This window comes from Stegodyphus dumicola, chromosome 3 (assembly GCF_044657685.1).
Source record: "Stegodyphus dumicola isolate Sdum_Otavi_A_Nest chromosome 3, ASM4465768v1".
NCBI lineage: Eukaryota > Metazoa > Arthropoda > Arachnida > Araneae > Eresidae > Stegodyphus > Stegodyphus dumicola.
The window spans coordinates 124,508,427-124,532,881 of NC_140770.1; the positions used below are offsets into that span (position 1 = coordinate 124,508,427).

Genomic DNA, 24,455 nt, shown 5'->3' on the forward strand with positions numbered 1-24,455 from the left:
AAGTTTCCTTCGCGTAGGGAATCTCTTCACGAAAACTTCCAATCTGTGTTTCCTGACGTCAATGAAGCGGACTGCAGACGAAGATAATTAAACAAGTTTATGCGCCGCAATTAACAGTTTAGGAGCGCCCTGGCAGACTTGATGACTGCGGATAGCGGGCAAGAAAACTCTGTCCTGCGTTTTAAAGAGGATTCGCGCCGGTAGCTCGCGACAGCTGTGATTAAAAACCGTAACATCTTGGTCGAATTCCCACCCTTCACGAAGTTATGTCAGGCTATAAACGGAAACAGTGTATGGCTACAAAATTATTCCCGCCGACCGACGTTCCCTATATTGAAATCATGAGAGGTGAAAACCCTGTCACGGTTTTAACAGGTTTGTTCGCGCCCATTTCGTGTATGAGACTTAGTTCTGGCTCCTTAATCTTAAGAAGGTTTTTTTCCACAGCATTAAGCTTACTTATGCTTAACAAACTGGATATAAAATAATTCTTAAAAGCTGTTTTCAATTACTTAAAATCTCTATAACGTAATATTTTATACTGAAATTGTTCACAGCAGAAAAAAATTTGAAATAATATTTTTCTTTGTTTTAATGTTTTATCATCCTGGTTATGTACAGTGTTCTATAAAGATAGCTATAGATTACATTTCTTTCCATATTTATCTAAGATAAATATATTTAGTTATAAAATTTGGAAATGTAATAGAGAGAATTCTGCTAAAACAATTTCAACAGTGAGGGTACAAGGTAAATGTAGAGCGTCCTAAAATAAGTTCTACGCTTTTTAGATAACAAAGAAGTTCTTGTAGAGAACTTGAATGGACGTTTTAACTCTGATATTTCAGTGCCTATGTTGAAGTACGTGAAAGCGTGTAGCCATTCTCTTAGTTCCATAGGTAATAGATATTAGTGCACATGTAATGGTAAAATTCCCAACATTTTTTCCCGGTAACGTAGACGAATTTTAAGGTATTACTGAAGAAATGAGAATATGCGTGAAGTGAAAAACCGATTAAGGATAGAATTTGATACTTTTCTCTTGTAAAAATCGTAAGGTTATGCGACAGTTTTGAACAGAAAAGAATTGTATGTGATGGGAAGAAAGGATGGTTCCGCAGAAAGAAATAGCAACGATCAAAAGAACTGCAGAGAATGAACTTCAGAGTTCCTTACAGTTTTAGAGAAAAGTCGCGGACACTGTATGAACTGGATCGATATGTTTTCGTAAGTTAAGTAAAAGAAAACTCTGATCTCTTGGTGATTCCCCTCCTAGTTGCTCGCATAAATTGAATGCCTCAGTCATCTCAATAGTGGTTATAATTTCTTTCTTTGAGGTCTGCTTCTTTTAAAACTTTATGTTCTCGGTCATGTCATCTTCCACACTTTTCTTTCCAACTTCAATGTGAAATCGCGTTTTCAAATTAAAGAGTCATCACCCATAATCATTCTTCAAGATATGGAGTCATTTATTTGGGAGTAGGAAACATGAAAAATCAGCAATGCCCTTGCTTGGATTCGGACTTCCCGATTGCTAGTCGAACTCAGATTGGTTTTTTCCGGATCGGGTAAAATTTTAATTTATAGTAATACACCGATTGGACGTGATGATTTCAGATACACCATAAACGCACACTGTCTTACAATTTTTCCGCACTTGAAGGAGCGGCTGTTGGGGGAAATGAGCTAACCAAATTCACGTGGTGACGATTTACAGTTCCCCACAGTTTTAATCGGGCATCATTTATAGAATCTATTGAGATTATCAAAGCAGGAAAGAAGGGAAAATAGCTATGCACTTGCTGGGATTTGAAGTTCATAACTTAGATTACCAGTCTTACGTGCTTCCGATTATACTTCAAAGATACGCAGCGAGGAAAGAGAAAATTACTAAATAAACCTTAGCTTGGCTATTCAAGACAATACTTCTTCCATTTCAGTTTTTGCTCATAACTCAAATATTCGTTCGCAATTTCTCGACTAAAATCGCGTGAATAGTCGTGAATTCGACTCTTCGCGAATCATTCTAACAGACAGTCATTAATCCTGATGTATACAATAAAAGATACTAGCTGTGTCTCCGTCGACAAGCGCAACTGAAAGCATTTCAACTCTCATATCATCAGCTGTGCCTCTCTTCCCTCTTGGAAATGTTTAACCCATTTAAATGCTTCTCATCGCTGCATCGTAAATTTTACATACATTTTCTGTCAACATTTTATGAATCTCAGTTCCATTCCTCAAACGTTTGACATAACATTTTAACTAACTCTTGAAAACATTAACGCTGACACACTACTCCCCTTCCCAAACTCGTACGTAGAAAGGTTTTTACAAATAAAGTGGTTATTCGCATTATACATATTTCACAAAACCAAAACTTTCTCCGAACAACACAATTGTACTTTTCAACTCTCATCACTGCAGTAGTGTTGCCAGGTTTAGGAAACCAAATCTGACAAATTAAGTATTATTGAGCTTGATCATTGAAGTATTCTTAATTTAATCTTCTATGAAACATCACAATAAATTAGTCAGTATTACTTTCAAGTTTGCCAGAAGTATGTATATTGTAAGATGGTTGGTTACAATCAAATTGGTCCACATTACCTCGGATAATGAGGTTTGCACTGCAGTTATTATTCTGGTAGTTTAAATTAGAGGTATTAAACTTTTTTATACCTACCACCTACTTTGTAGGCAGTAAACTTTCTACACCGCCCACCCGTTTACGGCATATATAGCGCAATTGCAAAGGCGTTTCTTAGGTCCATATCATACACGCATTTGTTTCACACGAACAACTGTTTCGGACAATTTTTCTTCCTGGTTTGCTATTGAAAGACAGATTTTTCTTTCCTTTCGAAAAAAATTACAAGTTGTTCGTTTTCAACCAATCAGCTATCAGCTTATTCGTAATGGAGAACTAGTTTCCCCTGTGTTAACCCCCAAAGTGATGTGAGGTGACTGGCTGTTGTGGCAAAGCAGAAAAATTGTCCTAAATAGTTGTTCCGAAACAAACGGATGGGTGATAGCAACGGTGGAGGCTCAGTAAAAAATATATAGTTAAATTTATGCATTTATTTATACTATAGTTTACAATATTTAACCTTTAGACAGTAAATTCATTAACAAATAACAAAGCAGTATAAATATATGGAAAGAGGAGAGCACTGTACGAAGGGAATGGTCAAGTAGAGAACTAAACTTTGAGGGGTGAGTATACATCTATACACCCATGCATGCTTCCATCTTCCTTGATCATTATCGGACAAAACCGTCCACCGCCCGCCGTAAAAGATTAAATAACCCACTAATGAACGGCAGGGACCAGGTTGACTGTCCCTTGTTTAAATTTTAATTTGAGCCACTGTGGAAAATTGTAATATATTACTAAACGAATGTTTAAAACGTTGCTTAGCAAAACAGCTAGAGTCAATGAAATCTGTATCTAGACAAAGCAAATAAAAGAAATATAATGAATGTAATTTTATACACAAAAAGTTCTTGCAATCACGCTGCAAAAACGCGACACACTCATTAAGTTTTCTCTCTACATTAACAAAGTAGTTTGAAAAGTTTTCTCGGGCATTTTTTTCAGTGAATACAAAAAAAGTGTCATAGCGTGTAGCACGCGACCATACTTACCAAATACCTTGCACTCTGAAATTAAACACAATCTGCAAACGCACAGTTATTTTTTTTCTCTTAGACGATGTACAAACTTGTGCAAGAAAGCAAATTAGCACCGTTAATAGCAGCTTTGTGCTAAGTTTATTTCTTTAGTATGTCCCTAAAAAAATAATCTAGTTTCTTTCTTTTCGATGTAGTATTATTATTATCTTACCTATTGTGCGTGACAAAATGAGGTTTTATTACGGGGAGAAGAAAAAGTCCTTAGCTTCATTTAGAAGAAGATTAGCTGTTTATTGCAACTAATTCAAGTTTGGAAAAGGAAAGTTTCTGTGAAGTTTCGCGTGTTTGAAGATTTAAACAGAAAACAAAAGTAAGCTATAAGATTAAGGTTTCCTTTTATTCATAATCATTTATAGATGCATTTATAGATGCTTTGCATAAGAGAGCAATCAAGCCTAGAATTTAAACCGGTACAGACAACAAGTATACCAACCGTTTTCAAAACTGGCAAATTGGTTAAACTTATATTTCGAAATAGACATATTTAAGTATAAACACATGAAATTCTAAATTAGGAGTACAAGTTGTCAATAATAATTTTTTAAATTATGTAAATAATTACTTTGAATTCATTTCGACTTTCTAATATTTAGTGATAAAAGATTAATAATGATACCACCTTTTATTACTAATATGTTGTTACATATAGCTTTATTGGAAATTCAGACAATTCTTTATCTAGTTCGGGACATATAAGAAGATGTCATTCATTCATGATGCCCGAATTTCAAATTTGGCATATACCAGATGGAAGGATGCCAATTTTATTAAGATGGTGTGCCATGCAATAGTGACCTGTTTGCCGTCTGAAGTTTGGCACAGCCTCTTTACGGGGTTTTTGACAAAACTTTTTCCATGTGTCTTGAATGTTAGCCCAGGATTTCGCTGTTGCTTTTGCTGCCTGGCCAGATTTAAGATTATCCATTAATTTCTCAAAAATATGCTTTTTAAGTGACTCTGGATGACTCTGATGTGGTTTGCTATCTTATAGTGTTCCTCTCTTGGCTAGCAAGTCTGCCTTGTCGTTACCGTCGATACCTCCATGTGAAGGTATCCATTGAAAAACGATTGTTTTGTTGTGTTTATAAAGAAAGTTAAAAGGTTTGTTTTATTTCTGAAATAATCCCTTTTATTAATATGTTTGTAGTGTTCTAGCTAAGTTAAAGTTATCTGACTGCTAGAACCTAGTAGAACTGGGAATCGACTATTCTCTAATTTCTGTTGTGTAAGTAGCAGCTCCGAAAAAATGTTTAAATACCTTTTATTTTAACTCAAATATGTTCGCAGACTTGGGCGTACAGGAAGCCAATACTTACGGCTTAAAAATAGAAAACATAAAAGTAACTAAAACTAAGTATAATAATCAGCCTAAGCTGAAGAGCTGCTAACGTCTAATTGGTTCCTAACTAAAATCTCTGGCGTAGACTAACAGGCACGTAAAACGCGAGGCTATCATGTAGCAACTAACAACATGGCCGACAGGCAGAACACGCCGTGACTGAATTAGCTCAAACCTTAGCTTAAATAATACTTTATTACTATTTTGCATAAACTCTGAAACTGAAAAAATCTGAGTTCCAACTAAAAATTCACTGTTAGAAAACTATGTAAGACCCTGCAATTTTAAAATAAAATTCAAAAAATAGATATTAGTTAATTAATTTTATTTGATAAAATTCTAGCCAAATATATTTGTTTATTAATATTTATTTGATAAAATTCCAACCAAATATATTTTCTTGTCGTTTTTTTACATCATACAGGATATCGTATTTTTACTTTGCTTAATGTTTTCCTTTATTTGATGTGTATAATGTCTTACTTGTGCAATTTATGAAATAAACTGATTCGTATTTATGTATGTTACATGAGTATTCTATTTCACTCAGTGTCCCCATATTATTCGTGGTAAATCTTAGAATGTAATTTTCTCGAATACGAGAGCATTATTGTGTAACTATTTAACAATAAATTATCCATTCTTGAGAAATGGTAACTCAGAAAAATAAGAGCGGAAGAAGTTTAGAAGTTTATTAAAAATTTGAAGGCATCAAAATTTTCCGTTTCCTCAAATCAATACCATGTAAAAATTTTCATGTTTTATAGAAGAGTGAAAATTTGAGGCTTTATGTGACACTTAAAATTGACTAATATTGTTTTCTCTAAATATCGCGTCTCATCCTGTAAATATTACCATGTATTTGAATCAAATTTTTCTAATTTTAAGGAACTGACTGTAATTTTTTTAATTAACTTTTATTGGATAAAGCTTTCTTTTAATAGCTATGTCACTTCTACCTGCTTTACTTGCATTTAAATTACGCAATATCTTTCATTTTATTTGAAATGGAAAAGCTTACCATAACTATAAAATTCTTATTATAATAAAAACAAATATTATCTTTAATGAAAAGAGCCTCGGAATTAAAATAGGGATGCAACGGATACTGGTCACAGCAAAAATCACTGTAAAGTTTTAGATTATTATAATGTATTTGAGTTGAGTTTCATTTTAAATTTTCACATTGTAATGTGATTAAAATTGCTTAAATTAAATGTTCAAATTAGTATACAGTACCACTTTACAACCCATTGAATATATTATTTCTGTTTTACAGGCGATTAAATGTAATGAAGTCCCTTCCTTTTCAAGGCATGAATACTAGCTAATTAAAACCTGCTTGCATTTATGAAGTAATCGACAAAATCAACAAATTTTAAATTCGTTCTAGTTATGGTAGTCTTAAATCGATACTCAAAATCAATCATGCAAATGTTGCGAATGAGTACTAGAACTTATGGAAAGGAAACATAAATATACAATTTTCTCAGTAACTAAATGATACTTACAATACTTATTACTGAATAAATACTCGTACTTGTCAGTAATAATTACAGTTGAATCCTTTCAGGATAATCACCTCTTAAATTACTACATCTGAGAGCAACTAGTATTTCTGGTAGCATAAGTAAACTTTGGCACTGAACTTCACATTTCCAAAATGGCAACTGTCACAGAAAATTGAAATCAACTAGTTCAGTGGGCGGTTAAGAATTAATTGTATTTCGAATCTAAAAAATCAAAAGTCTTTTCTTTAGAAAGTACTTAGATTATAACTGAATACAGTAGAATTCCACTTATCCGAATAGCCAAGTCGCGCGTCCGCTCGACAATGAGAAATTGCATGTAGTCACACTCGGGCTGACGCTCCATCCACTTCAGCGCAATTTCAAGGCCGGCAAACGCTTCAGAAGCTTATGGTCTCGTGTCTGCTTGAACTTCGACACCAATGTCATCTTTTTTCTCGACTTCTCTCACACTTTCAATAAGTTCATCATTTAAAATTTTCTTGAGCTCCTTTTTCCTTTTTCTTCTCTTCTTCAATTGATTCTGAAAAATTCTGAAAGCGATTCGGATAGTCGAAGCTCTGATAATTGGAGTTGTACTGTACTTTACTTCCATTAATAGAAAAAAGTTGCTAGCACAAGTTCTGTCGAATCCTGCCTATCGGCGGTAATACCGAGTACGATGGCGGCGGTTTTGATTCAAAATCACATTTTACCTGAAGGAAGTTAAAAAGGTGGGAGATGAATAACCTATATAACCCATAATGTAATTAACAGAAGAAATGCTGTTAATAAGCTACTTATATCGTGAAGCAGTTCAGTCTGGAGAATAAGTTTGTTTGGCTACGTAAATGAATAAATTAGTAATCAAAGTTCTCCCAAGAGTACGTATGCATATTTTTTCTTTCATTCTATTTCCTTCTCTGCCTATCTACATCTCTTAGTTGATGGTAAACATGCTGCTAGTTTTTGTTTACATTACTTCCTCATTTCAATAAGAATCAGTGGGAGATACAAGGTGTAATTCATGATTTATGTAATTTATGGTGAAGGTGTACCGCGCACGTGATTTATTTTAAAGACTGAGCAATTTACTTTTAACGTACGATTTATTAAGTTTTCGTTTAGCTTTACTAACCACTTGTGTTAAATTGCTTTACTGTCTTTCTTGCTTCCATTTTCTGCAAGAAAGTAAATTTCTAGTTCACGTGTATTCAAATGAGGTAGAAAGGATATAGTATTTAAAGGAAGGTTCCAGATGCTAGACTCAGAGCGTGTTGCACCTGCTGAAGGCCAGGATTTTAAATGATTGAACAGTACTTTGCGGCGTTGCGTTATTCTCGCGATTAGGCTTGCCACGCTGGCTTTGGTCAGAGCCAACTTGAGCGTTTTGTCTCTGTGCAGTCTTTCGGGTAACTTAATTTAATTTATTCCTAATTTAAAATCCGTCGGTTGTTTTACACCCTTTCTCAATCTTTAAAAGACATAATGATATGTCATTTTAGGTTGTAAAGTCATTAGGTTTTTTTTTTTTTTTTTTTAAGCAAGAGATATGAACAATAAGTAGTGTCCGGACTCGAGCCTAGATCTCTCGAATGTGCCCCCATTGCACCATGAAGCCATACGGAAAGGAAGGAGAAAAATCCTTGATATACTCCCTCTTTTAAAGGGCAACTGGGGATTAGGAAACCCAAATGCCAACCTTTTGGTGGGGAATTATCGTCCACCACCTTTTAGTTCGGGAGCCACTTAAAGAATCATTAGGTTATTTTTTAAAGTGAAAAATATGCAATGTGCTTTCTATCATAAGTTATTATAATATTTGAAATAAATATATAATAACTATCAGTTAGACACAATAAATTATAATTAAGGATCAGACAAATTGTACAATCATTACTTTCAAAAGAGTGCTATGTTTCTTTAATCTCCTTAATTATAACTTAATGCAAATTTTCAGGTGAACATAAAATACTTTTGAACATTTGACAAATTTTAGTTAAATTGATTTAGTTGATAAAAGGGAAGAAAATGTAAAACTATACAGATTTACTGTTTTCTTCTCAATGCGCAAGCTACCTAAAAAAGTTTTATTAGCATTAACAGCATAATTTTTATCTAATATCCGAATATGTGGTAAAAAATATGTTATTATTATGCAATATATTAAAAATTATGTTGCATCATGGAAAAACAAACATACTCAAATGAAAGACAAATAATTAAAAAAAACTTTATTTTCAAAATGTTATACTCATGTAGGCTAGCCTATAAAAAATCCAAATATTTCTTTAAAAATACATTTTAAAATGCTTCAAAGCATACAAAAAATATTTACCTCATATGTGGTACAAAAGTAGCACGGAATTAAAACATGAAACAATAGCTTCCAAAAATTAAAATTAAAATTGACTGTTGATATTTTACTGTACGGCCAACCTATAAAAAAAACATCATTCATAGATTAATGAACAATTCATTAAATTTAAAAAATTATAAATTTATTACTTTTAATAATAACAAAAGTGAAATAAAGATTAAGATAGATAACTCTGGAAATACACAATATTTAATCAAACTGTCTTAACCTGTGAATTTTTAATAAATATTTCTACCGCTTAGAACAAGACCCTCTGATTTTTATTTATTTCTATTAGCTTACTTAGAATTATTAATATGAAAACTCAGTTATCAATAATAAAATTTGTGCAACAGAAATGTAGCTACAATTGATTCACCTGGGGATATAAAGCTTTCGAGATGAATGTTCGTTTTCCAAAGAACAAATTTATGTCAAGTCAAAGAAATATATTAGAAGCCTTTTATGATATATAAGACTTTTAAACACTCATGCGTTATTGAATTAGCAACGCATAATAGGTGCCTTTTTAATTCTGAAACTTCAGCATCTAACTATAAATAATTAAATAAGCAAAAATATACGCGTATAATTGTGTTAAGTTTCAAGATATAGGCCTAATGTTGGCCTGAAAAGCCTAACGTTTCGTTTTAATTCTTGTGTCTCTTTCCAACTCGAGATTCAAGGAAATGTTCTCTAATTAAATGCTCTTTAGTGCGACTTAAAAAAAATGTATCTAAATTGATTGTTTGCGTTATCAGTGTCAGTACTTGAGCGGAAACTTTTCTTCCATGAGATGGAGCCTCAGCGGATTCCAGCAGCTAAGTTTCGGAACGGTAATTAGTCGACTCATCTTTAAACTAATTGGTCGGTCGAGTTTTGACTAATTGGTCGTCTTATTTACCTGTTGAGCATATTTTTCCTCGAATCTTTTAGATCTCTTTTGACATTTCCTGCTTTTTAAGCAAAGTGTGCCACAGTTTAATTAAATAATGCTACAGATTAGTTGATTTTGTGCGGCAAATTATGACTAAATTCTGAAACATGCATGTATGTTTCCAAAAATAGCAGTTCCTTTGCACAAATGAAGAGACTAAAAACTATAGGGATTTGAATATTTCACTTTTATAAGTGGTAAAACTCGTATTAAGGCTTTAAAATTGCATTTTTTCTAACAGATTTGTATGTAAATTTGAGATGTTGTTTTCAGTGATAATAACTTAGCAGATTATTTTATAAACATTTTTTAATCTTTTATTAGTTCATTTGGAGCGTTAAAGAAAGGAGGTAATCTGATTTTATAAATCTAGAGATTTCTTAGACAATTGTTTGATTTTAAATTAAGTTATAACAGTCACGTATATTAAATTAAGAAAAGAAGTATTTTTAAACAGATTACTGATACTTTTCTCCAACATTCCGTTAGTTTCGAAAATATAATTATCTTTATTTTATTTAATTTCACATCAAATCCAGCTTTACTGTTTTTATCAAAGTATGAAATAGCGCATTTAAAAAACTAGTTAAAATATTTTAATGATGCTCTCTTCGATTTTATAATGTAAATTACAATAAAAAATATTACTACATGGCTCATAAATTATTATTCTGAATCGAATTACTCACTCGAAATATCACCTGTTGCTGGAAATTCGAGTTAATGTTTGAAATATATGTGGAAATACTATATAAATCATCAAAGGCGATAACGCTTTAGAACCCATGAAATAGCTTTGCATGAAATACCCTTAAGTACATATATTATATATTAACTAGTTATTGAAGGTAATTGATTGTTTATACATTAATATGCCCAAAGAAAGACATCTAACCTAATAAAAGAGTACCGGTTCGAAATCTGGACGATTCCAAATAGATTCTGTAAATGATACTCATAAGCCAAAAGTCGACATATATTTAGGGCTGTTACAATTGAGAATAGCTAATTAGCTATTCAATTAAGCCAAGGGGCCGGTGCCAAAGCTGGTGCGGCCGCACTTGGCGGCAAAATTTAGGAAGGCAAATTTTTTAGACTTAGAGAAACGCTGAGCAACAAAATTAAGAGATATCAAAATCCTGGGACGCAGATTTTTAGAATTTAATGAGGCAACAGAATTTCGGACTCGCAGAGACTGCACCGGGCTGCGAAATGCCCTGGATAAGCCTTGTCCGAATTTATTTATTCGAGACTCAGATAATCCTTAATTATGTGCGGGAAATAATTACAAGTATAATAAATAACTAAAAATATAATTCAGCCATAACTTCGTCAGCGCGCGATACAAGCAAGATAAAATTTAGCTAAACGATGTGTCTTTAGGCTCTAATCTCATGACATATCGCCAATAGTGCATAAGCAGAAGCTAGCTAAGCTTTATGACGATAACCACGAATTTGAAGGTTTTTCAGATACTACAAATAAAAAGCGAAGTTTTCCAATTAATGGAATCTAAGAAATGGGGAGAAATGGTAGTAAATGAAGATATAATAGAAAGTTTTCATTGCGATAACAATGTTCCATTCATGTGTCAACTAACGCGCTCACCAGCGGCCGAGCGGTAAGGTCATTGAACACTGGTAGTTCGGTACGAGGCTCCCATCTCTTGTTTCTATATTGGTAAAACAAAAAGAGGTAAGAGCGTTATGGCTTCCGTCATCGTGCATTAATTTTGTGAAGTTGCGCAACTAGCTTTATCTCTTATGCACGCAGCTACTATAAGCATGGAATTTTCATGATAATATTGCACGAATTTAATTGCGTCTATGCATCTTTTGAGCAGAAATGTTCTCGAAGTTAGAAGAAAGCATTGATGTTGTTTGTGCTTAACTATATAAAAAGCCATGAATATTATGAAATATCTAATGCTATAATTGGAAGAAAAATGTGTCGAAGTAAAAGTTAAAATTAGACAAAAACGCAAATTTAGTTTGACTTATATTTTTAATAAAACTTATCAAATTCAAGGACAACCAGATATAGGTCTCTCTTCTCTAATAGCAAAATAAATATGGCTGTTTGCTCCTCCCACCTTTGCAAAACATTTTTGCTTCAGAAGATGAGGGACCTATGTCAGACCGCCCTTGAAAGAGATAAGAGTTATATTCAAAAATCTATCTAAACAAGGTCAGAAGTGAAACACGTTTAGGCTCTTTCCAGCACTTACGTTACTTACTTACATAACGAAAACGCAGAAGGAGTAAGGAAGAAGTTCTTTGTAGCAGAGTAAACGTCAGTGACGTCATACAAGAGAAAACCTTGAGGTACAGTAACCTTGAGTTTAAAAGTGCTTTTTTGCCTAAACTTAACGTGGAATTAAGCTGAGCACTTTAGAATCAAGTTAGCAAAAAAGTTTCTTTTTGTCGGTACTTTGCATAACAATAGTATCTGCTGATATTCAAACAGAAAAGGGTTATATTTCTTTTTTTTTCTGAAGGGGAGGCACAGAACAGAAAAGTTGTGGCTAAGAATCAATGTTATTTTCCTGTTTTTTATTCAGAATCTGTGTGATTACTGAAATGAACTGCATTTCAGGGCAAAACGTTATTGAGCATATAGTAAAATTCTTTTTATAAAAGCAACGATCATTGCATTAACAAAACTACATCTAATGTATTTACCATCTAATCACCTAAGATACAGATTCACCTTAAGTTACATGGACATATGAAATCAAATACCTGTTCAGTGTCAGCAACCCGCTGAGCAAGAAACAAGAAACGATAGATCTCTAATTAAAGATAGAAAATGCATAATTAAATGGAAACTTTTTTCATTTCAAAAACTTATTTAATATAAGTAAGAATAATTAAAGTAATATCATACCTACTAAAGCTTCTTACATCACTTCTGCTCATCTTTCTTTTCTTTGACTGTTGGTGGATTCTCCGATGAATATAAAATATTCATAGGATTAAAATAGGAAGCCCAGCTGTCGTCTTTTTTTTCAACTGTCGGTGGATTCAACTTCTCCTCTTTCTTTTCTTCAATAGTTGGTGGATTCTCCGATGAATGTAACAAATTCAACGGATTAAAATAGGAAGTCCAGCTGTCCTCTTCTTTCTCTACTGTCGGAGTTTCCTCTTCCAACGATAATAAGTTCATTGGATTAAAATATGTAACCAAGTCGTTCAAATAAGGCCTGCTAAGAAGAAAACAGAAGTTACCGAAAGCATCGTTAATTTGGCAAAAATATATAACATTTTATATTCTTTTCATATGCAACGCGTCGAAGTTTTAGAACTAATCAATATGTATTATAAAAGTAAGTGTACAATGTGCGTGCCGCTAAACCTTAGAAAGGAGTCCCGGTACGATCAAGGCAATAATATGGTGTGATAGCTCTCTATGCCCCATCCATGAAGAAGATTCCCGTTTCTACCTGAAAGGCGTGCTTATGAAAATTAAGGGCTGGAAATTTCGCCCTCTAAAAATTTCTAGAACCGTCCAGAACATTTAAGAGCATTCCACAACAATCCAAAACATCCCGGAACATTCTAGAATGTTAGGGAATAGTCTGGAACGTTCGGGAACATCTCTGATCATTGTGGAACATTCCAAAAATCTCTCGAATGTTGTGGAATGTTCTGGAATATTGTGGACCATTCAAAGCCTTTTTTGTATGGGTGTGGCAATCAATTGGTAGAGGTGCATAAATCAAGATCCGTCGTGGGTTCGAACATCAGTTTCTTATCAGTGAAGTGCAGTGAGTGAATAAAACCAAACAGTGAAGTATGAGTACACAGTATCCGTGAAATCGCGAATGTTTTCATCTCAGGATGCTGCTACACAAAATACGGGGACCAACAAGTTTCACAGATCTCAACATTTGTGACGATTACCTATGCCAGACGTACACAGTAGCATGCCAACGCTTAGGACTACTAGAAAACGGCAACCACTGGGAATAAACACTACACGAAGCCTCAATCACAGCCTCAGCTGAAAAAAATCAAATACTCATTCGCCATAATTCTAACAACATGTAACCCATTGAATCCAAAATAGCTATGGACTCCTTCAAAGAGAGTATGAGCGATGACATACAAGCGGATCCCTAATTCCACAAGCGATGACATGCTATACCAAATCCGACAAGCGATGACATACTATACCAAATCCGACAAGTTCATCCAAAACTGGCCATCAAATTCAACGACGACATCTTCAATGAAACACTCATTCGCCAAAATGATAAATGCTTAACAATAAAAAAAAAATTACCTTAGTATAACTTGGGATCCCAGCACCATTACAGAATGCTTTCAGTGTGCTAAACATCAAAATTACAAATAAAAAAAGCTACAACATCAACGAACCACTTCAGTACATTGCTCCCAACAAATCACTCCTCAATGACAATCCAAAAAGAATTTACAACGTTATCAAGGACCAGACAATAGCAATACTGGCTGAATTATTTACTTGGACGCACCAGGCGGCACCAGAAAAAACGTTTCTAATAAATCTAGTGCTGGTAGAAATACGTGATAAACAACACATCGCACTTGCACTGGCATCAACCGGCATTGTCACCATATTTATGGAAGGAGGACGAACTACCCATTCCGCCTTACAACCACCCTTGAACATAACCGAAGAACAATTCCTGGTATGTAAAATTTCAAGAGCATGTGGAGGGGGTGAACTTTTAAAACAATCTAAAATTATCTTCTGGTACGAATGCAAAATGGCACATAAAACGTCACTCGAAGCCATGGACAGAACATTACAAGACTTGACGTCACACATACAAATACTAGGATTAACCAAAAAATATGAGAAAGGAACTATCGTAAGACGAAATAACAGCACATATTTCTCTAAAACTTTTACAATTGGCGAAGGCACATCTTCTACTGGCCCCACGACAGCCTCATTGAACTCAACAGTGATTTCTGCAACATAGCCACTACTGAAACGAACATTCTTCACAACTATACCAATCCGAAGTGACATCATACAGCCTTCGACTCAATATTGGATCTCCGATGATATACTCAGAAATTTCAACTCACCAAAACTATGTAATGGAATAAGGATGCTCATTAAACAGCTATCGAATAACATCATCGAAGCCGATCTTGTGACTGGAAAGGACAAAGAACGCATAGTATTTATCCCCAGAATACCACTGATAACTACAGCCATTTTCAATTTAAAAGACTGCAATTTCCAATCAAATTAGCACATAGTTTTACACTTAACAAAGCGCAAGGACAAACTTTAAAACATTGCGGCATCAACCTCAAAGACTTCTGCTTTACTCACGGTCAGCTTATACGTAGTACTCTCTTGAGTAGGAAATTCGAAAACTTTCTGCATATATAGGATAGCTAAATGAAAAATGTTGTTGATAAACAAGTATTCTAAATAGTTAGAATATGTTATCAATAAAAAAATTTTACCTCTTATATTTTAAAGTTTATCTTCTTATTCCATCTACCACACAATCTCATATCAACTCCCTGAACGAAGCCGGGTACCCCAGCTAGATATTAAATAAATTAGAGCAAATTTTCCTAACGATAGACGTATAATTTTCTTTTCATAAAATCTTACGGAAAGAATTTTCTAAGCTGTTAATCGTTTGCTTGAATACAGTAAGCATCTGCTGTCATAGATAGAACAAGAAATAATAATAAAAGTTTTGCTCTAAAACGTGAATTAATCCATATTTTTTTAAGAAATTTTTTTTCAACACTAGGGTTGAAACTTGGTGATCTGCTATAATATTGAAACAAAACAATCACTAATTGCTTTGGTTTGAGAATGTTCACGGCGACTACAGAAACTTTGATTTCAGAAACGTCAAGCAAAGAACATTAGTGGGCAATTTGGATCGGAAAGTAATAATTTACAAGGACTTTGTTCCTGAGTGACAAAAAATGAATTCCATATTTTTCCAAATACAAAATGGACAGACTTTCTGTAGGTAATCAACTCGTTAGACCTGAAAACTGTCAATCGAATAAATAGTTTTTTCATCGCGACAAAGTACCGTTACAAAATTCCATTCTCATCAAGCAAAGAAAAGTATTACATCTCCACAAAATCTCCCTTATTCAGTAAGATTCAAAATACCTTTACCAACAATAGTCTGAAAGATGAGTTCTACGAAGGAATGAAACACCTGAATGAAAGTTCCAAGCGTAGTATATATTTAATAACGAAAACTAGGAAGAATGTTGTTTGCTTTCAGATTTCGATTTTATCAGTTCAATAACTCGATAAGTACTCTGTGTATTTCTCTTACAAAATCAAAAGGAATGAAGCGCTGATTTGAAATGCGACTTAAAATATATATTAGATTTATATATAGCATTGTTCTGATATAGGTATTTTGACACAAAATCGGACTTTTTCTGAAATGACATGCCAATTTTTTCCATATTTTGATTCTACGACTCAAATTATGCCTAAATATTAAATTTTGTAAAATTTTGTGAGACATTTACGGAGAAATTCCAAAATTTACCTTGGCGCATTTTTTTTTCAGTTTGCCCCAAAAATAATTCACTTGGCAAACTTCTTAATTTATCGCAACCTATTTTTCTTTCCTTTTTTAAAATGCAGACGAGCGGGAAAAAAGTCATCGTTCATACTTACAAAGTTACTTCGTACGTGTCTACATACGAAGCACTTTTTTTGAAATACATAAAATTTTAATTAAACACACGCGTTTTTTGAGTAAGATGGGATATGAAAATATGAATTTAAAAGGGATTTTTCAGAAATTTTCATTAACTCTTTTTAAATATAGGCAATATTTAGAAAAGTTTTAGTGAAAATTTTCATTTAAGCCACATTTCCTATAATAAAATCTAATAAATATACTTCAATAATCTTTACACAGTATATAAATACCATACTTACCTGTGTTCTATAGCAAAAGATTTGCTATACTGATAAAAGGTTTTGAAATATTCCGAACTTGCTACAAAACTCAAAATAAAAACAAAAAAAAAAATCCTCTTCAAATCTTCAAAATACTGTCAATAAAATCAATAAATAAATACAAAGAGGTCAGATTTTGCTACATAACCCAGGTAAAATGAATGAAATATTTTGGCAAAATTTCATTTCAATTTTCTAAATACATTTTGAGAAATGAATGTAATCGCAATCAAAAGTAACGAAAAACACAGTTTCTCAGAAAATGCATTTAAAAATTTTAATACAGCACAAAAACTTTTGTAGCCATTTTAGACCTTTAAAACTCGCCATATTTGTACGTTAGGCCCTCTTTTGCTTCATCTTTAACTAATTCTGACTTTCGGTTAGCTTTTTTCTGGATAACTTTGTTACTTGTAGAGATTGGCGTTTCGATTTCTGAATTCGCTGTTTGTCTATTCCTATGTATCTTTCAAACATAATGGGATTAATTTCTATTTATAGATACCTGAAAACAGGTTAAGTCCTAAATCTCCTCGATTAATTACTAATACAGCAATATGCGCACCTAAAAGCAATGTTTTCAGTTGAGCAAAAGTTTCTTTAGTTCACAAAAGATTATTAAAACATTCATTCATGTTGCTTTTGTAGCTTTTATATTGCTTAATAATTAGGAAATAGCTGTTTAAACTTATTTTTTACATTTTTATGTCCCTTTAAATGCCAACTTCCGGCATCCGAAACTTCACTTCCGGTTAATTTTTTATACTATCACTTTACTTCTAGTTAACGTAAAAACGATAAAACATTTTTGGAAGCCTAAATGTGTGGCATATAAAATGAATAAATTTAAAAAATTAAAAAATTCGAACATTTTTAGCAAAACAACGATTTTAGGGTAATTCCAAGTTTCAAAACGCTCCAATGTGTAAATTCGTGTATATCTTAGAAACATTCTGGAAAAAAATCTAATTTTTTGCAGATGTGACTGGAAATACATCTACTTTAAGATTATGTTAAAAATTGTGTATGTTATAATTCAGTTTGTTTTCGAAAAATTTATAAAAATTATTTTAAAATACAAACTTTAAAAATAAATTATAAAAAAGGGGAGAATTTTATTTAGAATGAACCTAAATTTCGAAATGTGTAAGGAAGAATCAAATAAGTTTAATAAAAAAGAGTTATTAATAAATATGTACGAAATTCAATTAACATTGAGGAGCTAAAATTTTGAGAGCTAATTTTTTAAAACCTGCGATTTTTACAAAACTTGGCAGTTTGGCATAATTTGAGTCGTAGAACCGAAATATGGAAAAAAAACTGGCATGTCGTTTTAGATTTTGTCTGATTTTGTGTCAAATACCTATATTATAACAATGGCTTTATATAAAGCTAATACATATCCTAAGTCGCGCTTTCGAGACATGAAAAACGCTAGTTGAATTTTGTCAATTGGCCCAGTAGAACGGGAGATATAGAACTGTCCCATTTTTTTCGCATTGTACATATAAATTAAACTAATATAACATATTTTGATTAATATCATTTTAAGTATTAAAATTCAATATTTAACAAATGCAATAAAAATTACCATAAAGAGCTGGACTCCTCAGAGGATGTCTGGCCCTCCGCCTGATCTTTCTTATTGCCTTTATTATCATCCCTGTAGTAAAAAAAAAAAAAAAAAAAAAAAAAAAAAAAAAAAAAATCCATCAGTGATAATTCATAAAATAGAATTTCCAGTGTTGCAAAAATCGGAATGTTAATATTTAATTAGAAAAATTAAATTAGTCTTTAATTAAATTTTTAAGACATCATTTTAAAAAGGCGACGTAAAATAATCCAAGGGCATGTTAAAAATTGGTGGGGTAAGTAAGAGAAAAGAAATTAGACAAAATCTAGTTACTTCATTTTAGAAAAAGTTAGGAATATTTAATTTCCATATTTAGAAAAAAAGAAATTAGTTGAAATCTAGTTACTTAATTCCGAGAAAAATTAAGAAGAAAGAACTTTCCTGGAATACTGTTACCATATTCCGGGGAAAAAATAGGGAATAGGTAAAATCTAGTATTCTAGTTCGAAAAGAAAAGAATAGAAGGAAGAAAAGTTATTTAAAACCTAGTTACCCTAGAGCGAAAGGGTTAAGAAAAGAAAAGGAAAATTTTTTAAAGCCTGATTACCCAGTTCACAGCTCCAAAAGGAAAGAATAAAAGAAGTTAGTTAAAATTTAATTGTCCTAATATAAAAAAACGAAAAAGAAATGAAAGTGATATTAGTTAAAAAAATAATTGCCCTAGATTGACTACAAACATTTTAAGAAATATAAAGAAATTAGTTTAAAATCTAGCTAATTTGCTCAAAAGCAAAGAAAAAATGAAGAAAATACTTAAAATACAGTTGCACTAAGTTTCGAGAAAATAATTAGTTAGTCTAATTGCCCGAACTCGGAAAAAAAGGGAGTTAAAAATCTAGTTACAGTTGTAGAGACATTAGGTTAATTGGAAGCAAGAGAGATTGAAAAATGAGTAACCCCTTCGCCGGGAATAAAACCGCGAACCTCTCGGGCAGACCACCACACCCCGATGGCATGCCAAGAAGGCGGGAGAAATACCTTATACGGTATTTTCAAAATAGAAAAACAAAGGGGAAAAAAGAAATTAGGTTGCATTTGTTGGGAGGGTGGAGAAAAAAAGAAGTTAGTTAAAATCTCATCATCCTAGCTCAAAAAGAAAAATATCAGTTAAAATCTAGTTATTTTATTTCTAAAAGAAAGCAAAAAGAAATTACTTAAAATCTAGTTACCTAATTCGATAAAAAAAGAAAGAAAAGAAAGAGAAATTAACTAAAATCTAACTACCTCGGTATTCCTTCCTTGGATGATCCAGGCTCTAAATTTTTAGAGCATTTAGCGCCATCTAGAACCTCCTCAGCTTGAGCGGATTCATCCCTAGAGATGAGAGACATATCTTTCAGATTAGATTCAGATCTTATTTTCTACGTTGAAAAAACGCATTACAGTTATACAAGTGTTTACAATAAGAAATTTGTGTCATTTATTCACATTCCGAAGTATTATTGAAATTATTGTTTTAAGTTCATAATTGAAAAACTATTCTTGGTTTCTTTAAGCGTAATTTTTAATAATCATTTAATAACCGCATTGCAAAATATTTTAATGCAATTTTATTTATAAGCTATTTAAACCGGAAGCTTGAGGTTGTAGAGACGTTAGCTTTTTTAGACGCTAGAGAGGTGAAAAATGAGCAATGCCTTCGCCGGGACTCGAACTCGGAACTCTTGAATAAGCGCCGAGTGTACTACCGTTGCACCACGAAGGCATCACCTTTTAAAGGGCAACTTAGGCTGCTATCACATATCCGTTTGTTTCTGAAGAACAACTGTTTGGAACAATTTTTCTGCTTTGCCACAACAGCCAATCACCACTGATCACCTTGGGGTTAGCATGTAAAGGGGAAATTGGTTCTTCATTACATACAAGCTGATAGCTGATTGGTTGAAAAGGAACAACTTGCAATTTTTTTCAAAACAAAGGAAAAAATCGCGCGTCTTTCTTTCAGTCGTAAACCAGGCAGAAAAATTGTCCGAAACAATTGTTCGTTTGAAACAAATGCACGTGTGATATGGGGCCTTAGGGATTAGTGGAACCTAATCGCCAATTCTTGGTGAAGAATCATCATCCACCACCTTTTTTTTTTTTAGTTCGGGCGCCATTGTAGAGTCTTTTTATGAAGCAGGAGACGTGAAAAATGAGCAATACCCTCGCCGGGACTCGAACCTGGACCTCTCGAATACGCGCCGAGCATGCGGAAAAGAGGGAGAAAATACCTTATAAGATAATTAGTTTTTTAATTTATCTATACCTTTCGTGTTTGGTTTACTTTTAATTTAATGCTTTAAAAGCAGATAAGCATTAGAAGTTTAGACGTTATCACGAAATTATCAAAATGTTGAATATTTAAAATTATTTAATGCAAAAAAATAAGTCACTAATTAACGTATCTCTTTAAATAGGATTTTTTACATTAAATGTATCAAATAAAATGCATTCGAATTAAATAAAACAAGTTTATCAAAATAAAGTCAAATTATACCAAGTAATACTAGGTAAACTAGGAAAAGAAGTATTTTGGCAATCTATCTAAATTTCTTTTAATTCAGAAGACTAAAATTAATTAAAAAACGTAAAAGGATATGTCACGTAATTGTAAACAGGTAATTTTAAAGTTTTTGGTATCATACGAAAAGGCTTCGAGATTAATTTCTATATTATTACTGCTTGTAAATACTTTCATTTCTTTAAGTTTTTCTTGCCTTTCTGTTTCATTATTCTTTACTTTTAGTTATTTATTTAGTTATTAAAATGTATAAAGTAATTTTATGTTTGTTTGTTGTTTATTTTATTTAATTTTGAATTTATACCCACGTTTTATGTTTCATTGCGTATTTCATGGATTATTTTGTGGACCTTTTAATTAATAGTCAACTGATATTTGAATTGTAAAGCTGGTACCTTACAGACGTTATATAGTGAATTTTACCTAAAACACATCAACCCATAACTAATTCAAACAGCAGGCTTTTAGCTGCAAATGACGATAGCGAAATCCATTTGGAGCTTGTTTCACGTATGTTAACCGACCAACTAAAGGAAAGGATCACGAGATCTCATTACAGGCAATCAATATTCAAAAAGTTTCAAGAAGTCTTGAGGGAGCTGTTATCCAGTGCAACAGAAATGTATAGGTAGCTCAATTAGAATCAGCGTGTGAGATATAAGAAAAATCGTGCTATCCGACTTTGATGAAAATTTTTATTGCTAACTTTACGATGTTCTGAAAGTTTCTGGAAAATGCAGTTTCAAAAAACTCGGAGTGATTTTTCTCGAAGCTTCCAGAAATGATTACCCTCCTCCTTGAGCAACACTGTACATAAAAGCCAGTAAGTAGTCTCCTATTTTATTTTTGGATTAGACTTTGTTTTGTGAGTGATTTTGGTGGTTCTTGCATGTTCGGGGGGAAATTTCGCTTCATCTTTGCATCTCTCTAGCTCTCCTTAGGCTGCTTTTGGTTGTTTGTTTGTCATAAATGTGTTTTTATTTATCTGAATAATAATTTAAATCTTCCTGGCGTGGTTATTTAATGAGATCTTTAGAAATCTAGAGTAAATGGCGATATAAAAAATTATGCAAAATTGTACTTACTCAGATATTTCCGACTCACTTGACATTGGAGGTGTTAGAGGTTCTAAAAAGATGTTCCTTTTTTATACTAAAACGAAGTCACCTACTACCTTTTTTTCATACGGTTCGATCATCTAAAATGATATAAAAGAAATCAACTAGAAGAAAACTTTCATAGACCAATGAAAATGATGATACAATATGAACAAATGAAAGTAATATTTACGATAGTAATTATAATTCCATGTTTTGGTAACCTAAAACAATTGTATAATTAACTCAACAGTAAACAGGAACCTGAATGCCTGATTTATATCTTGAGGTTGAGCACATAATCTAAAACTTTTAATAAAATTCCGTGATAAGCAATTTTTTAGTTTTTGTTGTATCTTATCATTTCTGACTTCGTACACAAAAAGTCACTTATAAGGTATAAGGTAGGGAACGTAAAGAAAAGGTTAGGAATTATTATAACTTAAGAGTCTGCTATACTGTAAGGGATTGTTGTTTGACGTACTTTGCCCCGAAGCTATTACTGTTTCTCGAGATTAAGATAGAAATTAATCGCTACCAAATTAGATTTGAGAAAAGTTTTGATTAATAAACGGAAATTCCTGAAAATCTGATGAGAGAGGTTCCCGAACGTTTTTGATTGTCTACGCCTTCTAAAATTTCTTTCATCTTCTTATTAACTCCTTCTGTTACTTAATAATGATAACACGATAAAAAAAATCTGAGATTTTTTAGATTATTTATCTTAGCATTTATTATTTTTTAGATAACATATATCTAATAGATTTTATAAGATGCATTTCTATAAGACTTTTATTAAATTAGCGGAATAGATTGTCATTGCGATGGATATGCTTGTTAATTCTGGGCAAGATTAGCGAAATTAACCTTAAATCTATATGTAACCAAAATAGAGAAGTAAGTTATATCTAAACTTATTAGTCCAAAGGAGCTAATATAATAATTGCCCTGAAGGACTATTATTTTCGTTTTGACATTTTGCGTTGAAAACTTTAAAAGGATGTATCACTTTTCAAATTGTTGCCACCAAATATTAGAGTCATGTATTTTTCTATTTAAAGGAATTAAATAATGAAGAACCTGCATAAATGTATGTATGTTTCTCGCTTTGTGTCAAATCAACGAGACCGAGAGTCATCCAGTTTTTAATAACGTACGTTTGCACCCGAATATAGGCATCTGGAAGCCCAAATTTGGAATTTGTTTTATTATCTATTTCATATTTCGTAAAACTTTAAAGAATTTTTGGTTTATAAACTAAACAATTTAAGAGCGAGCATTGGCAACACTCTATGAAGAGGGGAAACCTTTTTATGGAGGCACTATACGGGGGGGAAACATTTTTATCTCCAGCGCGAGACTGTGTATCAGAAATTCTGAAGATATGCTCATTTTAAAATATTTTGCGGTATTGTTGTTGAACTAAATTTTATGGTTTACGTGCGAAAGACATAATATATTATAAATAAAACTAACGCACAAAACATTAAAAGACGCCCCTTTGGCCGTAATGTAAAATCTGAAAGCTTTTTTTAATTTAGTAGATTTTTTTAATATTTTAATTTCAATTATTCTTTATTTCATTTAATGCTTTCAGTTATAAACTATTTCTGAAACTCAAATGCTATTTAATTCTTGATTTCACTTATTATTCATCTTGTGTTTTACATCTGTTAACGTTTATTTTATTTCTTGATTTCAATTATTATTTACTTTATTTTTTACTCCAAATATTATTTATTTCAATAACGTTGAAGCAAAACGCATTATTATAAACTTCGCATATCACGGTATTCGTATGCAAACCATATCTTTTGATGACAGATAAGTAAAAATTTCGTACAGATATAGATACATTTTCAAACTGTCATATTCCACTGAAAATGTTATGCAAAAATATTTATTTTCTTGTTCAATAATAATTATTTTCTTGTTACCCGCTTTATTCTAGAACAACTTTTTTTAAATAATATTGCTCGCCAAACTCACTTAATATCTAAAAATCGGGACGCAAAGAGCAATTTTATAAATAAACTGTGTGCACTTAATACAAAATTAAAATTTAGAAAATGCTGTTTCAAAGTTTACATCCTCTGTCTTAGTTGTCACAATTTTTATTAATAATAATCTCAAGAATTTGTTTTAGCTAGAATTTTTTATATTGATTCTTTCCTCTTCTTCTATTTTTTAGTTACGATTCCCCAAAATTCAAATTCATTTGAATTTAAAATGGAGAGGTTGGATTCAGAAGGAATACCCTCCCTGGAGCACTCTGGCATAGACATTTAGTATGAGATTGTAAGGAATGTTATTTTACTTTTAAACTATCCAGTTTTGTTCAGTTACTTACCTTTTTTATCTTCCCTCATTTCCATTTCCAACCAGAATGATATTTCAGTTTCGCGTGATATATAAAGTAGGGTAGA

At 32.3% G+C, this 24,455-nt stretch overlaps 1 long non-coding RNA gene across 1 annotated transcript in view; it reads left to right on the forward strand.

The window, feature by feature from the left end:
• LOC146998080 (uncharacterized) overlaps window positions 1-24,455 on the forward strand; it is a 142,893-nt gene that overhangs the window by 113,512 nt on the left and 4,926 nt on the right. Inside the window, exon 2 of the long non-coding RNA XR_015040257.1 lies at window positions 24,221-24,327. This is a non-coding gene — a long non-coding RNA (uncharacterized LOC146998080). The remainder of the gene's footprint in view (window positions 1-24,220; window positions 24,328-24,455) is intronic.